At 39.1% G+C, this 25,096-nt stretch overlaps 1 protein-coding gene across 1 annotated transcript in view; it reads left to right on the top strand.

Annotated features, from left to right (window-relative positions):
- The first annotated feature begins 6 nt into the window (after window positions 1–6).
- ITGBL1 (integrin, beta-like 1 (with EGF-like repeat domains)) overlaps window positions 7–25,096 on the top strand; it is a 206,394-nt gene continuing 181,304 nt past the window's right edge. Inside the window, exon 1 of the mRNA XM_014528332.1 lies at window positions 7–131. The gene's annotated coding sequence lies outside the window, so the exon portion shown is untranslated. The remainder of the gene's footprint in view (window positions 132–25,096) is intronic.

The raw sequence follows: 25,096 nt of genomic DNA, 5'->3' as shown, positions 1-25,096 counted from the left end.
GTGCCACGGCCGGGGCCGGTGCGACTGCGGGGTCTGCATCTGTCACGTGAGCGAGCCGGGCGTGTACTTCGGGCCCCTGTGTGAATGCCACGAATGGGTGTGCGAGACCTACGACGGGAAGACCTGCGCAGGTAAGGGAGGGCGACGTCTCCTCTCGCCGACTCACCCGCACGCTCGGGGCCGGGAAACCCTCCTTCTGGGGCTGCCGCCTCTCCCCACAAGGGGAAGGGGCGGAGAAGTGTGGGGACTGACCTCTGCTCTCAGCCCCCCAGGAAGTCACTGCCATCCCAAATGTATGCTTTTGTTAGTCAATTCTGGAATGATGCATGATAATACTTTCCTCCACCCTAGGGTTCAAACTTCAGTGGAAATAATAGTTGCAAAACTCATTCACTTACCTATCTCACTTGTCTCTATTTTAGTTTCTTGTTACAGACGAAACCTCCCAACTTCCTCACAAATGGAGTTATTTTGCTGGGTTCCCCACTAACGTCAATCATAATATTTGCATAACATAAGCCTGAGTTTTATTTTTACTAAGGCAATACAGGGAAATACCATTTTCCTAAATCCCAGGGTGGGGCTGGCCTTGTCTTTGAACCCTGATTGGCCCTCTCATACTTAGGATATAGTTCACAGATATAAGTGCATATCGGGAACTGTGACAAGGAAAACATAAGTCGTTCATGTTTACTTAGAAGCAACTGCTTTTGTATTGTTTTAGCTGCTTGAAATTTTTAGCTGCAATGAAACTTGTTATTTTGTAAGGGTGGAGTGAAAATAAGTTCATTGCCTTGCACGTTTTTAAAAAATATATTTTTATTGATTTCAGAGAGCAAGAGCAAGGGAGAGATAGAAACATCAATGATGAGAGTGAATCATTGATCTTGATCAGCTGCCTCCTGCACGCCCCACACTGGGGATCGAGCCTGCAGCCCTGGCACGTGCCCTGACCAGGAATTGAACTGTGACCTCCCGGTTCATAGGTCGATGCCCAACTACTGAGCCATATGGGCTGGGCAACTTGCACATTTTTAAGTGATTTGGGCCCTGATTTTGGAAAGGGTCAAGTTATTTCTTTATAGAGAACACCCTCTACCAGTTTCACCTAAATATGCCATTTACTTAATGCCAAGAACCTCAATTAGGTCATTGTGAATGATACAGGCACTCCATTAGTATAAGGACAACACAACACATTCCAACCAGGGTTTGGCATATTTGTAGGGGGGAAAAAATCACAACTTATTTACCCACAACATGTCTAAGAATAGAGTCCAACGCTAACATACAGAGATCAAAAATATGTTTATAGCAAAATGCTTTTTTCTTGGCACCTGGGCCCAGGAGAGCATAGAGGGAATACTTAATATGCAGGCTGCTTGGCAGTGGAAAAAATAGTCATATAAGTAATTCAGATGGGCACAGGTGCTTCTGTGTGATTTGTTTACCCTAGGAAGGCTGTAGCTCAACCCTTTAAAAATAGTGAATGCCACAGCTTGTTATTTTAACTTCATCACTCCCATAAGCTTCAATACTTAGCTTTGGAATGAAAGCTAAGTATTGTCTAATATTTCATTCCAAATTCAACTTCTACCCTGCTTTTCTGGATTTTTATTGCCTCTGGCAAGGCCTCCTCAATATCATGAGTTCTGAATACATTTTCTAAAGGGCATTTTCTATTGTTCTTTCATTGGAGAAGAAGAAGTAAGATGCGGTCTTCAACCAGTGAACTAGTCATCAGATCACCAGCTAAAATCAGAAGAAGCTTCTCTGGTTTCTGTCTTTAAAATTATGCAGACGGAACGCTGTGGTATACAGTGTTCTTGTTTATCTTCCATGGAAAGTGATTTGTTGTTTAACCATGACATCTTAGTCACTGCATTCCTTCCTCCCTGATAGAAAATGCAGTACTGAGTCACCCATGGCTTTGTTTGCTTGTGTGTTCATTCCTGTAGAAGGCAGTCTATGTCTCTTCATTTCAAGGTCGAATGAAATAACTGTTCATTTTCCATTCGCATCACTCTGACTGATGCCCTTTGAGGCCTGTGCCACAGGGCGGGGTGCAGAATCTGCCCCTGCAAATGCTCTGACTCTCTTTGCCTGATCCAACGAGGAAATCCTTACATACAGACCACAGGACTGCCTTGCCAGCTTGCCCACTTGTTCTTTGCTTTAAATTTAGCTTCTCAATTTCATCTTCAATTGTTCCCCCCTAGCTGGTTTGCTCAGTGGATAGAGCGTTGGCCTGTGGACTGAAGGGTCCCAGGTTCGATTCCAGTCAAGGGCATATGCCTGGGTTGTGGGCTCAATCCCCAGTAGGGGATGTGCGGGAGGCAGCCAATCAATGATCTCTCTCATTATTGATGTTTCAATCTTTCTCTCCCTCTCCCTTCCTCTCTGAAATCAATAAAAATATATTAAAAAAATAAAGAAGTAGTTCCAAGATTATAGCTAGTAACATTGAAACATAGCAGGTTGTCTTTTTAAACAAATATATTTTATGCATTGCTGTAATAATATTATGTTTTGCACATACACACATATTAATATGTATTGAGCACTGACTTTGCGCAAAACACTGTTCTATGGGTTTATGTATGGTAAACCTCACAACAATTATGTAATATAAGTACTGCTCTTATCCCATTTTACAGACAATGAAATCAAGTTTAAGTAACTGCCCAAGTTCACATAGCTGATTTAAATCCTGGAAAATTTCCTCCAGGGGACAAAGTGTTAACCACTCTAAGATACACTACCAGAGCAGAATTTTATTTTCTTCACAGAGGTTGGAGAGGTCTCTGGAAGCTACTCTATTTCCAAAAAGTACTTACAAGGGCTTATCCTAGAGGTGAAGGCCCAAGTGCCCATCCTATATAATAAAACCCTAATATGCAAATTGACCAAACAGCAGAATGACTGGCAGAACGACCGGTTGCTATGATGCACACTGACCACCAGGAGGCAGACACTCAACACAGGAGCTGCCCCCTGGTGGTCAGTGCACTCCCACAGGGGGAGCACCACTCAGCCAGAAGCAGGGCTCACGGTTGGTGAGTGCAGCGGTGGTGGCGGGAGCCTCTCCCATCTCTGTGGCAGCGCTAAGGAGCAGTGAGCCAAGCGGTAAGGAGCAGCGAGCAGGCAAGCAGTAAAGAGCGAGGGGTCCCTGACTGTGAGAGGGCACAGGCCAGGCTGAGGGAACCCCCACCCCAGTGCATGAATTTCGTGCACCGGGCCTCTAGTAAAACATAAAAGACAACCTGCTGCCCTAGCTGGTTTGGCTCAGTGGATAGATAGATGGATGGACGGATGGATGGATGGATGGAATGAATAGATAGATAGGAGAGAGAGAGAGAGAGAGAGAGAGAGAGAGAGAGAGAGATGGCTTGGCTTTGTATTTGTTGGGCATTTGACTCAGTGAAGGCAGTTTAGTTTTCTTAGTGTAGTCTGGTCCTGTTGTTATTGATCCAGAACTCAAAAGGTCGAGCAAGGATAGCTATTTTGGCCCAGCCTCACAGCAGCTGTATGAGATACACCATGCCCTTTTAAAGTTAGGTCCGTTGGGATTCTAATGCTGTGAATCACAAGAAACATAGTTATTTTAGTTTGAGCTGATTGAAAGTGTGATCGCATTTACAAGATCACAAATGGTCTATTTCTTCCAGTATCCACTTGTTCCTGGCCCATGCATCTTCCTTAGACTTCAATAGCATGAAGCCTGGCCCAATGATTGGTCATGCGGGTGTTATATTCTAATAAGGAGTAACCTAATTTTGGTGAAGTATGTCTTGGAGAATAGTAAAATGTTTGGTTACATAAAAAAAACCTTTCAGTTAATATTTCAAGGCATCCCTGGAAACCCCCAACAGCTATGATTACACTTAAATAAAATAATTGGTTTCTTAAAAGATCTTTTCTAATCACTTTTAATATAAGTAGGTCTACAGTTGTATATTAAACATTTTATTATTATATTATTTTTTAATTATTTTCCATACTAACAAATGTAAACCTACTTTTGCCCATCGATGTACATCCAACAACTATTTTATGAAAATTTTATCAGCCTGGTTGTGTGTACATAAGTTTCAGTTTTGCCCAGCTGGCATGTCTCAGTGATTGAGCATCGACCTATGAACCAGGAGGTCATGGTTCATTTCCCAGTCAGGGCACATGCCTGGATTATGGGCTTGATGCAGGAGGCAGCTGATCAATGATTCTCTCTCATCATTGATATTTCTCTCTATCTCTCTCCTTCTCTGAAATCAATAAGAATATATTTCAGAAAAATAATATATATTTTTAAAAAAGAGTTTCAGTTTTAATAACTGGGAAGAGCTAACTGAATTTAGCAAACACTTATGACATGCTGTATATCTCTGTTTGCTATTGAAGGGGGACAGAAAGTTGAGGAGAGCTTCCCATTGAGTAGGGAGGTCAAGAGAAACACCAAATACCTATAATTCAACGCAGAATATAATTTCTCCAAATTTCTTTGAGGATTCCTTTAAGGCAGAAATTAAATGTTGTGGTATTGTGGTTAGACATTCTGGAGAATGTGGTAGCACATCCATCTTTAAGTTTAGGAAGGTTTTTAGTCCAAAAGGTGGACCGTAGGAATTCTGAGTGAAGAAAAGTTCAAGCAAAGGCGTAGAGGAAGGAAAGTATGTGGGTGTGTTTGGGGAATAGTGAGGGATTCTAGGTTTGGCTTGGCTGGATCCAGGACTGTGGGAAAAGTAGAAGATACATTGAGAGTTATAGATGGATATATTGTGGAGGACTTTGAATGTGGATGTGAAGTTTGTGCTCAGGTAAACAACATATGGGAGCCATGAAGTGGCTGAACATGGGAACTGTGGTTAGTGCTCAAACTCATGACAGCTAATGTGGTGCCTGAGGGCACAGCAAATTGGGGTAGACACTCGAGGGGAGGAACTCTGTTTAGATGCCACTTATATTATAGTCCAACTGAGAGAGAATAAGGTTTGAATTATGATGAATTTTAAACACTTTGAAACCTGCTCCTTAACACCCTCTCCAGTAAAAGAATGTGTTGAACAGACAGACTCTGATTGCCTCCTTTCATGTATGGGTATTTTCATCGTGGTCCTAACATCTCCTGTAGTTTCTATTTATTTAATTTTTAATTCTCATCCAAGGATATGGTTTTTTGTTTGTTTGTTTGTTTTGTTTTTGAGTGAGAGGATAGTACAGAGAGAGAGAAATACCATTTTAAGAGAGAAACATTGGTTGGTTGCCTTCCATATGGGCCCCGACTGGGGATCGAACCTGCACACGTTTTGGTGTATGGGATGACACTCCAATCAACTGAGCCACCGGGCCAGGGCTCCTGTATTTTTGGAGAATGGATTCAGGAGTCCCCCACTACTAGCTCACTCACCCACTCTATGCAGTCCTCTTGTTTGAGCCCTACCCTCCCTAGGTTCATCCAATTTGGATAAGTGTACCTTGTCTTACGCCAAGTGACACATAAAATTAAAGGTTTCCATCCTCAGGAAAGTGCCAGACCTGCACACCACTTTCTCTCCACTGCACTGCTTTATGTGCACACCACTCTGCAGCTCCACCACAGAGACCAAAATGCATTGGCTTTGAGCCAGGCCATTCCCACACTTTGATAATCTAAGAAGCATATTTATCATATGATGGTACTTAGGTCAAAGAGTGTTACTGTGACAAGTTCAGCAGTTATTTTTTTAGTAAAATTTCCCCAGAAGGAAAGAGGAACATATGGGAACAAAATTATTAGTGTTACAAGTTTTAAATTTGCAAAGCATAAACCTCCTTCATAGGGTTATCAAAATTCAATATATTTTGAGATATGATGCTAAAAGTGACATCCCATGTCTCTTGAAATCATAATGTCCCCTCCCAAAACAAACAAACAAACAAAAAACTGCTCAGCTCTCTGGGCCTCAGACACAGATGTTAAATCTGACCAGTGACTCATGATGCTCAGGGTTTGGAGGTGGGTAATCAATGCCATTGAAACAGAGATCCCAGATATAGCCTTTTGTCTGAAGAATTTCCTGTCTGAGGAGTTATGACGTGAGACAAGACATTTTCCAAGTTCTATCTCCTGGTTCATGGGTCGATGCTCAACCACTGAGCAGCACAGGCCAGACCCTTCTCCCTTCCTAAAGCTAAGTATGGACATGGAATAAAATCCTGGCCAAAAAGAAGTAAGCAGACGGAGGGGACTTGCAGAGGTATTTGTTTTGCCCGTGCATCTTTCTCCACCTGGAGTTCCAGCAGTCCTTTGAATCAAGAGATGAATAAGGTGACCACCGGTGAGGATGGCTTAGCACACAAAATAGGAATCTGGCTTTGCGGGACTGGGGAGCTGCCATACCAGTCCCAGACAGCTTGCCTCTGGACTGCTTTTGCACATAAGAATAATAAAACTTTTATCTTGTTTGTCCCTGTCATTTTGGGGTTTCTGTCATTGGCAGCTAAGGGTAAACCTATTTGAAGCAATGGTTTTATTCAAGAAGTTCAAAACTATTAAAATAAAGCAAGAGTAGAGTATGCATAGTGATTGAGAGCTTGAGTTCCTGAGAACAATAGGGCTGGGCTTCATTCACACCAGTTCACCTGATATTTAGACTTCAGCAGTTTGGATAAACTCCACAAGACTCCGTTTGTTCTTCTCTACAAAGGGGTCTAATTAACACCCTGGGGAGGGTTATTGTAAAGTTTAAATGCTAAATGAAGCACTTAATAAAATAACTGACATATAATCATCATTCTAAATAGTAGCAATTATGACTGTGTTGTTATTAAACCTAGAATCTCTAAGAGGATTATTCTAAGAAAAAAGGGAAAACATCTATGCTTTAAATGTACTATAAGTAACTAAGTGAACAGTGATGAGCGTATAGTCCCTGGACCCCCTTTTTAAAGTTTTATTTGCATTGATTTTAGAGAGGGAGGAAGGGAGGAGGGAGAGAAACATTGATGGCTGCCTTCTGCATGCCCCCTACTGGGGATCGAGCCTGAAACCTGGGCCTGTGCCCTGACCAGGAATTGAAAGGTGACTTATGGTGCCCAGGGTAACGCTTAATCAACTGGGCCGCATCGGCCAGGGTCCTGTACCTCTTAATATGCTCGATATAATCTAATTTTTTGCTTAGCAGTTTTTAGAAGGTTACTATTTCTAAGAAATTGTGGTGTAATATTTAAAAATCTGGTTTACCAGAAATTAAATGACCATAGAAAATATAAAAATTATTTATGTATTTAAATGCTTAAATGTTTAAAATTTATTTATCAGTATATTTAAAAAATATTAAAATACAATGCATGTTTGCTACAAAAAGTCAAACAATATATATGTGTGTAAATAAAAATTAATACAGTGGAGATGAATTTTGTGTACAGAACAGGTTCTACATCAGCACATTTGAAGTTTTGTGGTTTGCTTTTTTAATGTGCTTTTATTGGTGTTTTTAGAGAGAGGAGGGGAGAGGAAGAACGAGAGGGAAATATCAACGTGAGAGGAACATTTCCAATTGCTTTCTATAGGCAGGGATTAAACCTGAACACTGGGTATGTGCCCTGACCAGAAATTGAATGGGCGACCTTTTGGTACATGGGGCAGTTTACAACCAACTGAGCCATACATGCCAAGGTTAGACATTCGAAATTTAAATATTGCCCTGACAAATATCTAAAGCAGGCTCTGTGTTTGAGTTCATTACACTGTCTCAGCACAGGAAATAGCTAGGAAATAAGTGTTTACTCCATGACTGGAAGGCCATTTTGGTTTGGGGTTGGGTATTAGATAAGTATCAGGTGGATTGTTCTTTTGGGGCCCCTCCTCCTGGTGAGATGCTCAAAGTAGGAGATATACACCAAGAACCTCAGCCCACAGAGGTAACATCCTTTTCACACTCCCCTTTCACACCCACTTGGGGCCTCTGCTCACCAAATGGAATGGCAGAATCTCTACACGGTTAAAATTATTATTTCACCTCCCTTTATTGCCAAATATATATGTTAAATGCCTAAGCTCATATGATTGAATTCAGGTAAATTAAATATGTATGTGTGGGACTCCCCTTTAGGCTCCCTCTTAATCATAACCTTTGGAATCAATCAACATTAAATTTAGGGTGTATACTTTCATATTTCCCATAGTTATATAAATATTAGAGGCCCGGTGCACGAATTCATGCACCAGTGGGGTCCCTTGGCCTGGCCTGTGGGATTGGGCTGAAACTGGCTCTCCGACATCCCCCGAGGGGTCTTGGATTGTGAGAGGGTGAAGGCCAGGCCAAGGGACCCCACCGGTGCACGATTGGGGCTGGGGAGGGACACGGGAGGTTGGCCAGCCGGGGAGGGACCGCAGGAGGGTTCCAGGGCGTGTCCGGCCCAACTTGCTCAGTCCAGATTGGTCAGACCCCAGCAGCAAGCTAACCTACCATTCAGAGCATCTGTCTCCTGGTGGTCAGTGCACATCATAGAGAGCTGTTGAGCAGCCTTAGCATATCATTAGCATATTATGCTTTGATTGGTTGAACAGACGACCGGATGACCAGACACTTAGCATATTAGGCTTTTATTATATAGGATGTGTGTTAAACACACACACACATATACACACATACACACAGCTCTTTCTCTCTCTCTTGCTTTTTTCTTTAAGAATATATCATGGCCTTCATTCTCGTTTAATGATATGTATAATTAGGAATTTTAATAGGCATATGATGTTCTATAGTATGAATATATTACTTTGTTAAACTGAGTATTACTGAACATTCTGGTTGTTTCTGGTTTTTGTTATTTTTTAATATATATATATAGGAGGACTTTAAAAAGTATTTTCAAATGCCAATTTAACATTGTACAGATACACACATACAGTTCTGGCTCTTGCACCTACATGTAGACATTTCTATCAGAGGAGGTTGGGTTCGAAGGCACAAGGGAGGAAGAAAGGGAGTCACCAGCCAATAGATGTGTTAATAAAAGTGTCTTCAAACATTGCTGATCTCAGCAAAGGGAAACTTCAGATGAGGTGAATTGGGATATCTGAAGCCTTTTTCTTTAGGAAAATTTAGATTCCAAGCCTGGTGTGGGATTCAAGGTCAAGAGTCACATCTGAGAAGGGGAGAAGTGTAGTATTGCTGGTGCCGAGAGTACCAGAGGGATTTTCCATGGCATTTTCAGGCCTCTACACAGGTAAATTCTCAAGATATTTTCCATTAACTCTTAAATTGATAAGGATAGAGAGCTGCAAGAAGGTTGCAAATCTCATTTTCTTTGGAAAAGAATGCTTTGTCTTTTCAAAGATCATATTTCCTGGCAAATAAGAAACTTTATTTCGTAATAGAACTCATTCTCCTGTCTGCTCTAAATAATCTTAGTTAAGCCAGGGTAGAAGAATGACGGCTTTATAAAGGGGCAAAAAAATAAGACCATTTATAAAGATGCTCACTGGTTTGACCTTGTGTCACCCCAGGCATCACTTGTGAGGTAAGATAATTTTCTATGCCAAAACACCTATCATCCTAATTATACATAGACTAGTTCAAATACGTAATTATTCCAAGTGGATAGCTACCCACTCTATTTTCCTGTTTTATTATTGTATCCACATACTTCCTAGGGAATAGCAGGCTAAAAATATTTTTTTAAAAAGGTCAATGAGTTTTGGTATTGCTTAAAAACTCTTATGGAAAGGCATTAGCTGTAAATTTGTGAGTCAGTTGGGGTGGTAAGGAGCAAAATTAGAAAGTCAAAACATGGTAACTATATTTCCCAATTGGTCACTACTGCTCTTTCAAAACTATCATTTTCTGCTGTGCAAAATAGTTAAACAAAACTAGTTATTTTTTCTAAACAAAGTGACTTGGCCATGTAAGTATTTTCCTCTTCAAAACACAAAAGACAAATTACAGACTTTTTTTTCTTATTTTCTTAGTCAACACCATTAGTTATATAAACTTCAAGAGCAACTTGACATGGAAATAATTCATTTGTTTTAAGAAATAAATTGTTTGATCTATTAGCTATGTACTGAATAGACTTGCCTCAATTGCTGCTTGGATGGATTTGAACCTTAAAATTAATGCTGTATAAGCAATGGATGCAGACAACAGGGGGTGAGGGTGAGGGCAGGACTGGAAGGATGAGGGGACAATGGGGGAATAAGGACACATTTCTAATACCTTAATCAATAAAGGAAAAAAATTAATTAATTAGTTAATTAATTAATTAATGCTGCATTAGTAATGCAAAAGAATAATGGGAAAACATCTACTTATATTTGAGTATGCTTTGCTAGAAAATATTTTTGTACATATGACTTCATTCAATTCTTATATATCTTTTAAGAGGTAGTCAAAATTATTATTCTCCAACTATCATACTATGTAATTGAGAAGAAATCATTAGATGGTTGCTCTTCAAGCACATTAAAGTTGTTCTGAAACCACATACTTAGGTAAATATTTTCATAAATTTGAAGTTCTAAAATGATAACATAATTGTAGAAACCTCATTTTTACATTTAAAAATATATATTCTGTTGACATTTTTTTTTCATGGAAAAGCAGATTTGGACCCTCATTTCTGTCTTATGTCAGAGAAGTACACATCAAAGTTCAAATAGTGAGCAGAACACCTTATTCATTTACATCAAAAGAAATTCAGGTAACAAAAATCACTTAAATTACTTGTCATACCAACAAAGAGCATTTTTCTTAGCTGTAATTGAAATTCTTAGAGTGATTGCATTTAGCACCAACTATTATCCAAATAAGGATTCTCTGGAGTCAGCAATGGGAGAAATTCTTTCATAATCTTTGGTTTTCTTTGTCTATAAAAGTAAAAGAAAAGCTAGGAGAGTTGAGTGTATACATTTGTTATTTCATGGGTATTAACTAATGTGATTTTGTGTATTACATATTTGGCTATTATGAATAGATAACATTAGATATTATCTTTTGCACTTATGAAATCAAACTATTTGTAATATGAAATCTAAAAATTCCAATACATGGGAATTTTAATATGTATATCCTCTTGAAGAACAAAGATGCGAATGAACAGAAATGCATGGGGAGGGAAGAAAGGTCTCTATAGAAAACTGAACAATTTTGATTGGATCATCATGAGAGTTTACTTTGTACTTTGAAAATGAGTGTGTGAATCTTTGGGTTGTGACATGAAGGCTTCTGGGGACATCCTATAAATGTCACTCATCAATCTGCTTGGGATTCCTGAGATTCTGCTGCTTCCAAATATCATTCCTGCTACTTTGTCAGGTGTAGCTGCTTGGGATTCCTGAGATTCTGCTGCTTCCAAATATTCCTGCTACTTTGTCAGGTGTAAGATTCTAAGACTCATGAGTGGCAATGCCCTGATCTGTTACTAACATAGTCTTTATTGAATCTAGTCATCTTTCCTTTGAGAAAGCTAAGTGAGCAGGTTTGGATAGGATGGAAGTGCAGAGGCAGAGCGCTCTAAATAGTGCTTGGGAATGGGGAAGAAAAACGGACTGTTCTATCTCCACTAAAATTACTTATGCTGTGACTTTGAGCAAGTCACCTGACTTCTCTGAGCCTCAGTTATTAAATTCAGCAAAAATTTATTAAATATCTCCATAATATGTCTAGAGGAGGACAGGGCATTGGTAGCTGGGGGACTAGAACCATCAGAAAGAAGCAGGAGCTGAATCCAGTGAAAGTGCAGGTTTAAGGAAGGGGTGGAAAGACTTCCCTTGCCTACAGGTGATGACTAAGGAGAAAAGCCCTGTTACCTTCAGCTCACCTTGAAAGCTCTACTATTTTTGAGAATTTTCAGAACTTCCATTTCCATCAATTATTATTTAATGAGTTCTCAATGTGTGCCTGGTATTGTAATATAGGCATTAATATTGTATAGAGTGGATTTGGTGTTTAATTCCCAACTATCTGCACAATCTATTAGAGTATAATAAAATAATATTTATGTGCATATTAAAATTTGTCCCCTGAGTGTGAAGGTATCAAAAATTATAGTATTTGCTACTCTTTCCATAGACAAGTTAACTAGTCAACCCAGCATGAGTTTGAAGAACAATTAGTAAATAATAAGTATGGGGTATTTGGAGGAGAATAGCAAGGTCTAGAAAAATATTCCTTGGAATACAGTTAAAAGTTGTTTAATTATAATAATGTATCCCATATTGTTATTATGAAATTGAAGCATGGTAATGATAATACAGTTAACATTTATTTAGGATTTGCTGTATGCTTCTTGTGTGGTGTTAAATTCTCACAGTCAACCTATTGGTTAGGTCATCTTGCCATTCTAAAGATAAAGACCTGAGCCTGAGCCTGAGCCTGAGAAAGATTAATGGAACATTTATGATCACATTTTGTTGACATCAAAAGCTATGCAGTCACTCCTATATTTAGCACAGTGCCCAAAAATATTTGAATTCCTTTTCTGCAATTTTGAGTTAGCATATGCAGTACTAATACACAATAATTAAATGTGTGTGTTTTTCCAAATGTGGAAGTGCGAGAGGCAGGTTAGTGAGAATAATTCAAAGGGAAGAATTCTGTGGTTCAAAAATTGACTCTACCCATTATGAACTATATGATCTTGGGAAGTTAATAAACTTTCTTGTGCCTCTGTTTCCTCATTTCTGTGTTATTGTGAGAATAAGGACTCCGGAAAATCCCTGTATAACAAAAATAACCTTACTTTTGTTATAGATTTTATTAGGCTATTTCCATATAAGTACAATTCTGTACTCCTCAAAGGCAGGCATGAATTTTATCTAATACTCTCTCTTAGGGCTTTATTGTTATTGATATAAGAATGCTCCACTACAAACCAGCCCCAAATTCGGTGGCTTATCAAAAAGAACTAAAACTAATAGTTATGTGTTATTCTTGGGTGTGCAGTTCAGCTACAACTCCGCTGGGCTCAGGTCTGGTCCACATTATCCTTATGTTCTTCAGGGTAGGCTTATATCATGATAGTTCACAGTAATACTGGAGAGTGAGAGGAAATATTGGCTATTTTCTAAGGCTTTGTGTAACTGTACTTCATAACCACATACCATTAGGCAAAAGGAGCCACATGGCCAACTCCGGTATCTATGCTGTGCCTTCTCCTGTGCTCTGCAAGATGGCATGGCAGGAGGGAGTCAAGTTGTTGACAGCAATAATTCTGTCAACCACAGGATTTAACATAGGCTTCAAATATGGTGGCTTCTCAGTGAAATTAGTTGATTGATGTGATTGTGAATATCTGACTGACACTTAAATTTATTTTGGAGGTAAGTATGTTTTGTTTTTAAATGTACCTAAATTAATTACATAGAAAATTATATGGCATCCTGAGGATCTTTATGAGGGGGCAAGAAAACTAAAAAGCAAAAATATATCTAGAGCTAATATACAATGAGGGAATTTATCTCAATCTCATGAAAATGAATCCCTTAAATATAGACTTAATGTCGTAAGGGTCAAAGGAAAACTGTTCATTTCCACTATACTTAAATTTACTCGTTATGTCATTTTATGGCATTGTCCACCTGATCTTTGTATAAATGTGTGTGCCAAATTTCATAAAACTGGTTTGCTCAAAACCAAACTATTGATACATGTCAATGAGAAAGGTTCAATAATTTCTGTTATCATATGAACATTCAGTAAGCCATTATCTACCATTAGTTAAATTACTCCCTTTAATTTTCACATATTTTCTACCTTAAAAGAATATTTCATGGTAATTATTGATGTCTGAGGATTTCCTAAAGCCCTTTTATCTGTTGTTTTCTGGTAACTCTGTGCCTCAATTGTTTCTTTTCCTTTATGCTTCTTCTGATGTTAATTTAAAAAAATATTTTATGGCTCTGGCCCATGTGGGTTAGTTGATTAGAGCATCATCCTGTACACCAAAAGTTGGCAGGTTTGATTCCTGGTCAAGGCACATACCCAGGTTGCAGGTTAAATCCCTAATCCAGAAGAGACTGCCCATCAATGTTTCTTATATCAATGTTTCCCTCTGTCTCAAAAAAAAATCAATAAACATTTTTAAAAGAATATTTTATATAGCATATGTTTGATTCCTTCAATAAGTTATTTTTGAAATTTCTTTTATCTTCTGTGAACCTTTAAAAAGCATAGGAATCAGTCAACATATTTCATATGATTTAGATTTCTCTTTTTCAAATTAAAAAACCCACTGGAATTTAATTTACTTAAGAATAAAGGAGAATGTAAGGAGTTTTAAATTGTGTGAGCTGTCAACAAAATCATTGGTTGGCTAGCCAATGAGTGTAAACTAATTGATAACACTGTTAGGTAGTTAATTAACTGAATGCAGAATGTATTTCCTCTTTCTAATGAGGGACTGTATGTCCTTTAGGGACTAATTTTTTCATAATGTTTGATTAGTTTTAAAATTTAAAATACTTAGTTTTATTGGAAGCTCATAGAACTATAAATATTTTTGACAAAAATATGTGTATAATTGTTAGAAAGGTTGTATAAATTAGTCACCATCTTTAAGAGTTGAAACTCTGAAAATGGACTGTTTTCTTATATATGAAGAGCCAAGGACTTATATACAGATATAAAATAAGAGATGTACATATTTGTGTTGCATGTGTACAATTTTATGTCATTTGTTTGTTCAAGCACCATGTATTTATTAAGCAACTGCTGTGGCTCAGACTCTGCATTGGTAGCTGTAGGGGTTATAAATATTAAAATATATGATGATTTTCCTTGGGAAATGTAGTAGTAGGTTTAAATTATAGTATTCTGAATTATTAAAGAGGTACAAAGTGCCTCACACATGGGGAGTTTGAGCTGTTTTAAAGATGAGTAAGATATTGACTAGTGGATGTGAGAGTACTGGCATTCTAGTTAGGGGGCAAAAATAAGCAAAATTTGAAGGTAAAACACAATGGGCAGTAGACTTACTTGTTTACGTCAATGGATTTTTTCTGAGAGGTTATCCGAAAGAAGCCTGCAGAGATAGGTGGGAACAGCTCATAGAGTGCCTTTCAGTGCAAAAAAAAAAAAAAATGACTGGACAGTCCTTGGCAGGCAATGGTGAGCAGGTCATTTCCTTTTCCAGACAGAAGTTTCAGGGACATTGATCTTAGGATAAGTGGAAAGAGAAAAGTCTTTAAATGGAGGGAACAATGAGAAAGTTATTTTAGTAGCCAAGAGTGAACACTAATAATGTGAATGATGTCGTTGTCCATACAAAGAAAAGGGAAAGAATGATGTTAACTACATCGTTATATGATGGAAATGACAGAGGTAGGAAACCGTACTGGGGAGGTGGCGGCAAGATTTAATTGGTAAATGTAAACTATTATGGTCATACTGGTTTTCAAAGAGTCTGAATCCTGCCACCTCCCACCCCCTCCCCAGAGTCCTGGGCTTATTTATCATTAGAAATTAAAGGGTTAAATCTCTGCATATGTAGAGAACTCTTGCCCTGTTCTGGGGCTAAGTACTGGTACCTTTCCTCATTCAAATATCTCCCACCTGAGAGATTGGAGGAAGCTATATTGGGATTAGAAATAGGAAGTTGAGAGGGCAGTGTTTTTGAGAGCAAAGGGATGAGGAGCAATTGTTCATAATACAGCCCTCTGAAGGTGGCAAGTGGTGGCTGAAAACTACATCAATTCCCAAAGATTGCCCATTTATCACATAATGAGCATGTCTTAGAACAGTGATGGCGAACCTATGACACGCGTGTCAGAGGTGACACGCGAACTCATTTTTTTGGTTGATTTTTCTTTGTTAAATGGCATTTAAATATATAAAATAAATATCAAAAATATAAGTCTTTGTTTTACTATGGTTGCAAATATCAAAAAATTTCTATATGTGACACAGCACCAGAGTTAAGTTAGGGTTTTTCAAAATTCTGACACACCGAGCTCAAGAGGTTCGCCATCACTGTCCTAGGAGCTGAGAAAATTTTAAGAAGTTAATGACCCCTGATCTCAACTCATTTTCTCACAAATATTACATCTAGGTAAGTTGTTAGTTATTTAAATACCTATTTTTATTTGTGGATGTCTAGGACACTTTGACTCTTTAGATACAGGTAACCATTTTTTTTTTTAGGAATTTGAAAGGTGAATGAGAAGTGAAATTACAGGTTGTATGGTAAGCAAACAGTAGTTACAACTCTTGAGTAGTGTTATTTTTACTGTACTCAAAATAAAATAGTAACTGTCTTAATTATATTCATTATGTAAAAATAGCTTTAATTTTAAGTCAGCAATGAAATTCCTTATGGAAATATCAGAAACAACATTTTCTATGGAAAAAAATCTAGATATTAGTTTTTTTGTGCGTACCTCCAATATTTCATTGCAAGATGCTATGAAATTTAATTTTAGTATATCATGAAGTATGAAAAAACCCTAAATATACTATGAAATCTATCTATTCTGTAATAATTTCCTCATGACTTCCCTTCCTATACTTTTAAATGTATAAGCACTAAATAAGATGGAGTAATTCATGCTTATTTGGGGGGTAGGTGTCTTTCGGATACTTAGGTATATTGGGTAGGACATTTTGGGGGTCCAAGTATTAGAAAACCTAACCTAAACATGTGAAAGACAAAAAATCACTATTTATTGGCCCACTTAATTGAAATAGGCCAGTGATTTCCAAAATGTGGTTCTTGAGCCAGCATCAATTGGGGACTTGTTAGAAATGCAAATTCTGAGGCCCCAACCCAGATTTACTGAACCAGAAAGTCTGACTGTGAGGCTCAGCCGTCTGTTTTAATAAACCCTCTGGGTTGTTCTGATGCATAGTACTTTCAACAATAAAGATAAATTTTAAAAATTTTGATCATTAGTGGTCTAGGACTAAATCTTTCTTTAGGTGCAACTCAATTTAGGGCTCAAAGGATGCCACCAGGATATGAATGTGGGCTCTGCTACCCCTGGGATAGTCCCATTTCCAGGTTTCACATGGTGGCCAGTGACAGCTGTAGATACCTGTTAACTCAGCACCCTGCTCAGTGGACAAGAGAAATTATTTCACCTCGAGTGGAGTGTTTAATACCAGACACAAATCGGGATCTGCACAGAGAAATAAAGAGAACTAGAAATGATCATTACAGTGGGTCAATATATACAATATATTTTACTTGTATTCACATCTCGTTTAGACAGAGCGAGAAGTATGTGACTGTGAAGAGGGCCAAAGTCAGGGATGAGATATTGGGAAAAAACAGGAGATTAGGTTAGTGGGATAACAAAGACTATTTGAGAAGTAGGGAGAAATGGTAAATAATGCAAATATGTAACATTGGTTTCACATTTTAATAGACTTGCAGCTTTCAAACTTCATAAGCTATTTAAATGTCATGTTTAATATTATAAAATAATGATAATTTTAATTATTCATGCTAATTGCTATTCTCTATGGCTATATTACTATTCATTTATTCAATCAATGCATGTTTATTTAGCACTGTAAGGGACAGAGGCACACCCAGTACTCCATATTCCACTTACGTTAGTTTTACACATAAAACATGACTATACTAGATTTTTTTAAAATGCTTTCTAAATTGCATCAGTCAAATGGCAAAAAAAATCTAAAAATATATAAAGAACTACCTAAATATATTCTTAAGGTCAGTATTTTATAATAAAATTTTCTTTATAATATGTCTTTCTAAACTTTGAATTTGTTTTATTGCTGTCAAGTACTCCCAGTGTTTTTAATAACCTACCTTATATTTTGTTACTATATCTGTTTTGGGTAAAAATGCCCAGGTTCATCATATTATTTGAGCACATTAAATATTACAAGAGAAATGTACACTTATGGCTCCAAAGCAGGTGTTGTGATCCTGTCAAATCTCTCAAGCTAATTTCGAGCCATGTCAGGTCAGTTTCGGGGAGACGTTTAAGCAGCACAAGAAATCATATGAAGCCTATTGATAACAGCTTGTCCTGTACTGTGACCCAAAATAATATTACCAACCCTCTTGTTCAAATAGGAGGCCCGTATTGGAGGTTTATAACACCACTAAAAGAAGAAAACTAGGATGATTTTAAAATATGGTTGCAATTATTGAAAATTTGCCACTGAAAATATAAATAAAATTGCCAATCTTATATAACAAAAGCCTAATATGCAAATCAACCAAACGGCGGAATGACCATTGGAATGACTGGTCGCTATGATGCGCACTGACTACCAGGGGGCAGACGCTCAATGCAAGAGCTGCCCCCAGCCCACAGGCCCCAGGCCAGCCAAGGTGGGGGCCCCCTGATTGTCCCGCCAATTGCCCCACAGATTGGCCCTGATCGCCACCCAGGCCTAGGGACCCTACCCATGCACAAATTTCATGCACCGGGCCTCTAGTTGTAATTATATTTGCAAAAACATTCTTTTAAAATAAATATTGTATGTATAGCTAAATTACTTCAGTTCTGTTTTACAAGCTTGGGTGATCATAGGAATTAATTGTGTTTTTCTGTCATCAGTTTCCTAAGCCCCTATTCTGGAGAAGTGCATTTCATAAGTGTGCCTATGTAACCTGCGTCCCAGGTAACTGAATGCTCAGACATAGTATGTTGGCAAATCTCTGGCCTAAAGTAAGGAATTTGTATACTTTTCAAGTAAATGAATATGGGGAGCTCATATAAATATATCCAACCTTAGCTAATAAATTTCATTTCCTTTACATAGCGTTCCCCTCAATATTTCCAGTACCCCAACTGGAACCAAACATAGGGAACACTATGTAAAGTATGTGATTTTCTAACCACTAAGCTGTATACCTGAAACCAATACAAATTTAAAATTGAAAGAAAAAAATTGCATATCTTTACAGTTCATTTAGATCAGAAAGAAGGGTCAACCTTCCTGGCTTAAATAACACCTAGGAAGATAGGTGAAGGGTTAATAGGTCTATGTTCAGTGTGAAATTGGCATAGAAGGAGTGCTGCATACAGCGGTGCAGAAAGATTGAGGCCAAGGAAGTGGTGATACTAGAAATACTGGGGTTCTGAGGAGAAGATCAAGTGGGTCGAAGTTGGTCATGAAAGAGGGGGTAAAGAGGAGGAAATTGATGGGGGCCCTAGTAAATGGAGATATTGATATTTCCAAAAGGATGTTTAGATTATACATGCCAAACCTTTCAAACCAAAGAGCCAGTCAGTGCCCTTGCATTGCCATTTGGGGGAAGTGTACAATCCAAATGAGGCTGTTGTCAAATGAGTCATTGCTGTCTGTATTAGAAGCATGGTCTTTCCAGAGCAATCTGCTCATTCTTTATTGTCATTGTAAAGGGAGTTTAGTTTTTAGCTTGACATATACATTCAACTGAGTCTATATACTTGACTTAAAAAAGTGGATGGCATTCCACAAAGAGCCGGGTTCATTCCTTTACTTGTAAGTAGGTTAAGGACATATGCCTGCTTAGTTTTCCCATGTTCATTGTGAAACAGGGATGCCTTCAGGAACTGACACTGCAGGAGATTCAAGGTCACAGAGTTTGTAACCAGAAATATTTAAACTGACTCCTAATTCTCCCCTGTGAGAGCTGTGTCAGAATGTGAAAACTCCTGAACCCGCCAGAGAAGTTTCCTATAAACTGAAAACTAGGACATTTTAATAAAGGTGCTATTTGCCCAGCCTATGCCATGTGTGCCTAGGCATTGTGCCAGGTATCCTATATGTCACTCATAGTATTCCCACTACAACTTTTTGAGATAAGCATTATTGTGTTCTGACAATAGCAATAATGATGAATCTTTCTTACAGGATTTTTGTGAGTAACTAATGAGATTAGAAATATTAAATAAAACAAATAAATAAAGATCATGTTCCAAAGTAGGTATCAAATTCTACTTTTTTTGGAGACATAAACTGTACACAGCTTTGAAGTCGTAGTTTTTCTCCCCAACTCTCACCCATTAAATTTTTATGGAACCCTTTCTCACCTATTAAACACATGACATATAGGACGTGCTCAATATACTTTAGTTCCCCTTCAATGCTTAGGCATGTGACTTGAAAAGACCAGATGGTGTAATTGAATATATATGGGCTTCGGAGCTAGAAAAATATTGAATAGATAAAATCTTGTCTGTCTTGGATTGGCTGGGGCACAATGAACAGCTTATTTCACGTCTTCTAAGTCTGTTTCTCACTGGAGGAATGAGAATCATCTTTAAGTGTCTGCCAGGCCTGACCAGCAGGCCCTTAGCGACAGACGAATGTGAAAGAGAGGGCTAAGGGAATGCCTGGCTGAAGGAACCAGACAGCCTTGATTGCCTACCTCGTTAGGCTTTTATTGTAACAGCATTTTGAGATAAAGTTTATCTTTTAGACACAATCAGAAGGGTAAGTAATCTTGGGAGACACATGTGTTTGCAGTGCCCTTTAAGCAAGGACACCCAAAGATTAAGCATAAGGATTCCAGTAAACACCCGGGGTTCTACACATGCACAGATTTGTTTGGAAAGGTCAAGGAATAATTAGGGGCACCACCTTTGGCACTCCCCTAATTGGACTTCCGATAAACAGGGCAGGTCGCCTTCAGCACACTTTCCTTATCTTGGAATGTCCTCCTTACAAACTTTCCAACCAAATCTCCTGTGCTCCCCAACAAGTGTCCTTAAAAAAAAGAATATCAAGTGACCTCTTATAGGGATTGTAAAAAATTAGATTATATTTTAAATGAAATATCACACTTGAATGACATTGTATAGAATAATTCTTTGTAAATGCAAGTCTATGATATCACATCTGAGGCAAAAAGAAAAAGGTTTGTTTTCCGAAGTGTGAATGCAAATAATGTTAGAATAGCATGTTTTTATGTAACATTGGGTAAGATTCATTCTGAGTGAAGGAAATTAATGAACTTTTGTTTTATTTCTTTCACACTGCTAGGGATGAGGTCGCTGACCTCAAAGGACATTGAAAATACTGATGCATGCTGATAAAATAGATGTCAGTTTGCCTGACTCATTGGTGAAAAAATAGAAACCACTGAGAGGTGGACTAAAGGTCTAGATGTGGGAATTGCTAGCTTTTAGAACAAATGAAAAACAAAATGTTTTCATTTTAGACTTTGTCTCAAGAGTTTACGTGCAGTGATGGGAGCACACAATAAGGGTAATTGTTTTTTATTCAAATTAGTTAGCACTTTGTTATGGACTGGAAGTTTGGGTCCCCTCCCCTAAATTCACATGTTGAAGCCCTAACCTCAAATATGATGGTATTTAGAGGTCGGGCCCTTGGGAGGTAAATAGGGTTAGTATATGAGGTAGTGAGGGTGGAACCCCCATGATGGGATTAGTGCCCTCATACGAAGAGGAAGAGATAAGAGAGCTCTCTCTTTCTCTGCCAGTTAAGAATATGGAGGCAGCTGTTTCTAAGCCCAGAAGTGGGCCCTTCCCAAGAATCAAATCTGCCTCTTGGATTTTTTAGCCTCTAGAACTTTGAGAAATAAATGTCTGTTGTTTAAGCAGTCTATGGTATTTTGCTGCAGCAGCCTGAGCTCAGACACACTTGATGAGCAGCTGCTATGCACAGAGTCTTCATAAACAAAAAGGAACAGTCCAACCCTGCAACCAATGAAGTCAAGAGTGATTAAGATAATGTTATAAACAGGTATGAGTAATTTGCTGTTCAGGTACAGTGTGAGAAGCCATTAATCAAAGGGAGCTGCCCTTTGAGCTGGGTCCTGGAGAATGAGAGGGATTTGTATCTTTGGGGTGTGATAGCTTGAGAGGGGTAAAAAGTTATAAATGAGTAAAGAGAAGAGGCTAAGCTGCAAATAAATGTATTGGCAATATGTGCCAAAGCTAACTAATGTAGGTCAACCCAAATGCAACAGCTCTGGCTCTGTTTATCTCCTTGTTTCAGATTTTAGTTTAACAGATTTGCAGAGAGAGGGAAGAGGGTTTCTTAGTCATTAGAGAAATCGTCACTGAATAATATATTTTTTTTTCAGTTGATGAGCTGGGAATCCCTTAATATTCCCAGCATCAGTGTTGCCCAAATGCAAAAGACATTTATTGACATTTAGTAAAGACCTCTAAAATTTCTTCTTCATACTGGCTTCATTGTTAATAAGTGGTAGACCAGCATATTGCATGAGTAAGATCTTTCTAGGTTTCTGGGTGAACCATTTGGCTAAAAAGTCAATAGGAGTGGTTTTTAAAAAAGGTTTTAATGACTCTTTTGCTCTATAATTTGTAAGTGCCAATATCTCCAACTTACAACTATGTAAATTACTGTGAGTTAAATGAGTTTGAATTTTGTTGTTAATAAAACTGCCTGGCTCCCTGTCTCTGCTTAAAGGTTGTAAATAAAATGTTCTTGTCTCCTTTGCAGCCACAGTCTCCTCTTCCAGGTCAGCAGACGGCCAAGTTTGTCAGGGCCAACCTCTCTTTCTGACTGGCTCCTTAGGTCAACTTACCTTCCCCATCTCAACAACTTACTTTGTAAAGCTGATAGCTTCCAAATTAAGCCACATTTTGCCTTCTCTTCCTGAGGAAGTTATATAAGCAGGTATGAGTTATGCATTTGTGTTCACATTTTACATTTGAAGGGATTTTAAGATTAGATAGACTCGTAGAGAGGCCTCGTCTACACTCATCCTAACACCCTTCCCTCTATCATGCTTTGCCATTTCCTTACACCACACATTCCTTGATGATTTTGCATATTTCACCTAGTCTTAAACTGATGGATAAGATGACAGAACCTGAGTCACCGGGATGAACTTTTCTTTTTTTCTACAGGAGAACCTGGAATGTGGAACTTCTTTTTGAAGTTCAAACTTCAAATATAGGGCTGTATTGGTGGTCACGCTCAGCAGTTACACATTTCGTAGGTGGTTTTGCTATTTTGGGAGAAAAGGGAAGTGGAATAAATGGGGTTGTTTTTAGAGTCCAGAAATCCATTTGGCTCAGTGGAGCTGACACACCTTATTGCAGTTTTTAGGGCCTCTTTGTAATTTACAGTGGATACTAAATTCCTGCTCAGGTTTCCTAGGGCAGCTCCTATTGAGTTAAAAAGGAGGCCAGGGCTGGTAGTTTTATGTGGAACAGCACCCTGAGAGGGGTGGTCCAGATTCATTCTTATGGCTCTATTGCCCCTTCTTCCCCCCTCTGGTCCCCTGTTTCTTTGCCTTCCTTTTCCCAGAATTCCTCAGAGCTTGAAAGGATGAGATTTTATTTTACTTCCCTTTCCTGTGCTCCTGGGATCCATTACGTAAAACACTAGGATTAACTTCACCAGCCTCAGATGTTAATAAATTAAAAGGAATTTAGAAAATCCTCTCTTCACAGAGCCTGGCTCTCATGTAGATTGTCTTGCTGTACAATCCTCTTTTGAATGTCAGAAGCCAAATAATAATCCTAAACTTTCTCATTCCCTTTCACCCTCCAAATTCCAATAGAGAAGCCTCAGGCTGCCTGAGGATAAATGCATTTATGAAGAGAACAATAATTCCTCCAAGCAGGCATTTTCTGGGAGTAAGCCCCAAGGATTCTGGGAGTAAATCCTTTGCTAAGCACTTGGTAGATGGTCTATAAAGTTTATTGCACAAATAAGTAAATAAACAAATAAATAAATAGGTGATTAGGTGAAAGGGGAGGTGGAACTGACAGTTTTTGTAGAAAGAGCAGATTTCAAATAATCAGAATTTTCAAAACTTGACTCATAAGAGTTGCTATTTAGAGCTAAGAAAACCTCTATTAGCTCATAAATAAAGGGTTATTTGAATTCTCTAACTTCTTACCTAGTGAAAATGGAGCTCATGCCTTTTGATCTTTTACTCTGTATCCCAACAATTTGACAAAGGATGATGAATCTAAGGAGCACTGGGGAAACTTTAAGATGATACCAAGTTTCTCTTTTTGAAAAAAAAAATTAAGCTATTTCCTATTAATAATTTTAATGTCCCTTATATACTCTTTTTTTTAAACATTATTAATTGAGTTAAGCAGAGGCTGTAAGGCGGCCTTTTGCAGGCCTCCAAGGTGCCTTGTGGGCGCGGGCGGGCACCTGTGATGGGCCCCAGCCATCTAATGAGGACCTGCCACCGAGGGAAGGGACGGGCCTCCGCCGCCAGAAGACTCCTGTTCTGAGGAGTCAGCTGCTGCAGCTCAGTGGCCGTCCTTCTCTCCTCCGCCCTCACGAAAGCAGGGCCCTTGGAAGGCCCTCTGGAGCTGTGAGGGTGCTCTGTGCTTTCTCTGTTGGTGCTCAGAGCTGTGTGATGGGCCGCGGGGTGCTCGGTGGTCTCCCTCCGAAGGGACAGGGGACGGGGGGGGGGGGTGCAGGGGGATTGGGGGACTTTCGGATTCCCTCTCTCTGAGGCCCTTTCTTCCGAGTGTTTCCTTCCCCAGGAACCAGCTTCTTGCTCGGAGTCCCTGGCAAGGCTTCTGATGTGCTCGCGTTTGGGCTGGCGACTATCTCGCTGGTCCCCGTCTCACCAGATTGGTTACTGCGAATGGCCCAGCAGCTCTTTATACACTGTCCAGCTTCTAACATGGGGCCCGGCGTACCCAACTTGGTGCCCTGCCCCTGCCCTCATGCCCAGGGCGAGGGGCGGAGTTTGGTGCATCCCTGGGGAGACCCAGGCTCCACTGGCCCCTTGAGGGCAGGGTCGAGCTTCCTTTGTGGTGGGAGCTGGGCCATGATGTCCGTTGTATTAATCCCATCTTCTAGATGAGGAAACTGAGGCATAGGAAAATGAAATTAATTTGCATACTCAGGTCACGTAACAGGAAGAGAGGAACCTGGAATTTAAGAAGTTTAGGTCCAGTTTGAGCGTACCTTTCTGAAGAGGGTGAAGAGTGGGAGCCTAGAGAGAGAAATGGATCTGTCTGAAGTCAAACAGCTTAGCCCTAATGATGGCAATAATAGTCTCTGCATCTGGTTGGCCTGCAGAGCAGGGTCTGACCTAGGCATCCGTCAGTTCTTCTGGAATGAATGACTGAATGGCCATTTGCCCTGATCACTTTGAACAGCAGCAGTTGGGCCTGACTCAGATCAGCCCTAGGCACTCCAAGTGTTGTTGTTGTTGTTGTTGTTGTTGTTGTTGTTGT

Source organism: Myotis brandtii, unplaced genomic scaffold, assembly GCF_000412655.1.
Source record: "Myotis brandtii unplaced genomic scaffold, ASM41265v1 scaffold116, whole genome shotgun sequence".
In the NCBI taxonomy this organism is placed as follows: Eukaryota; Metazoa; Chordata; class Mammalia; order Chiroptera; family Vespertilionidae; genus Myotis; species Myotis brandtii.
Note: the sequence above shows the minus strand (reverse complement) of the source record. Positions and strands in the feature narration are given on the sequence as shown.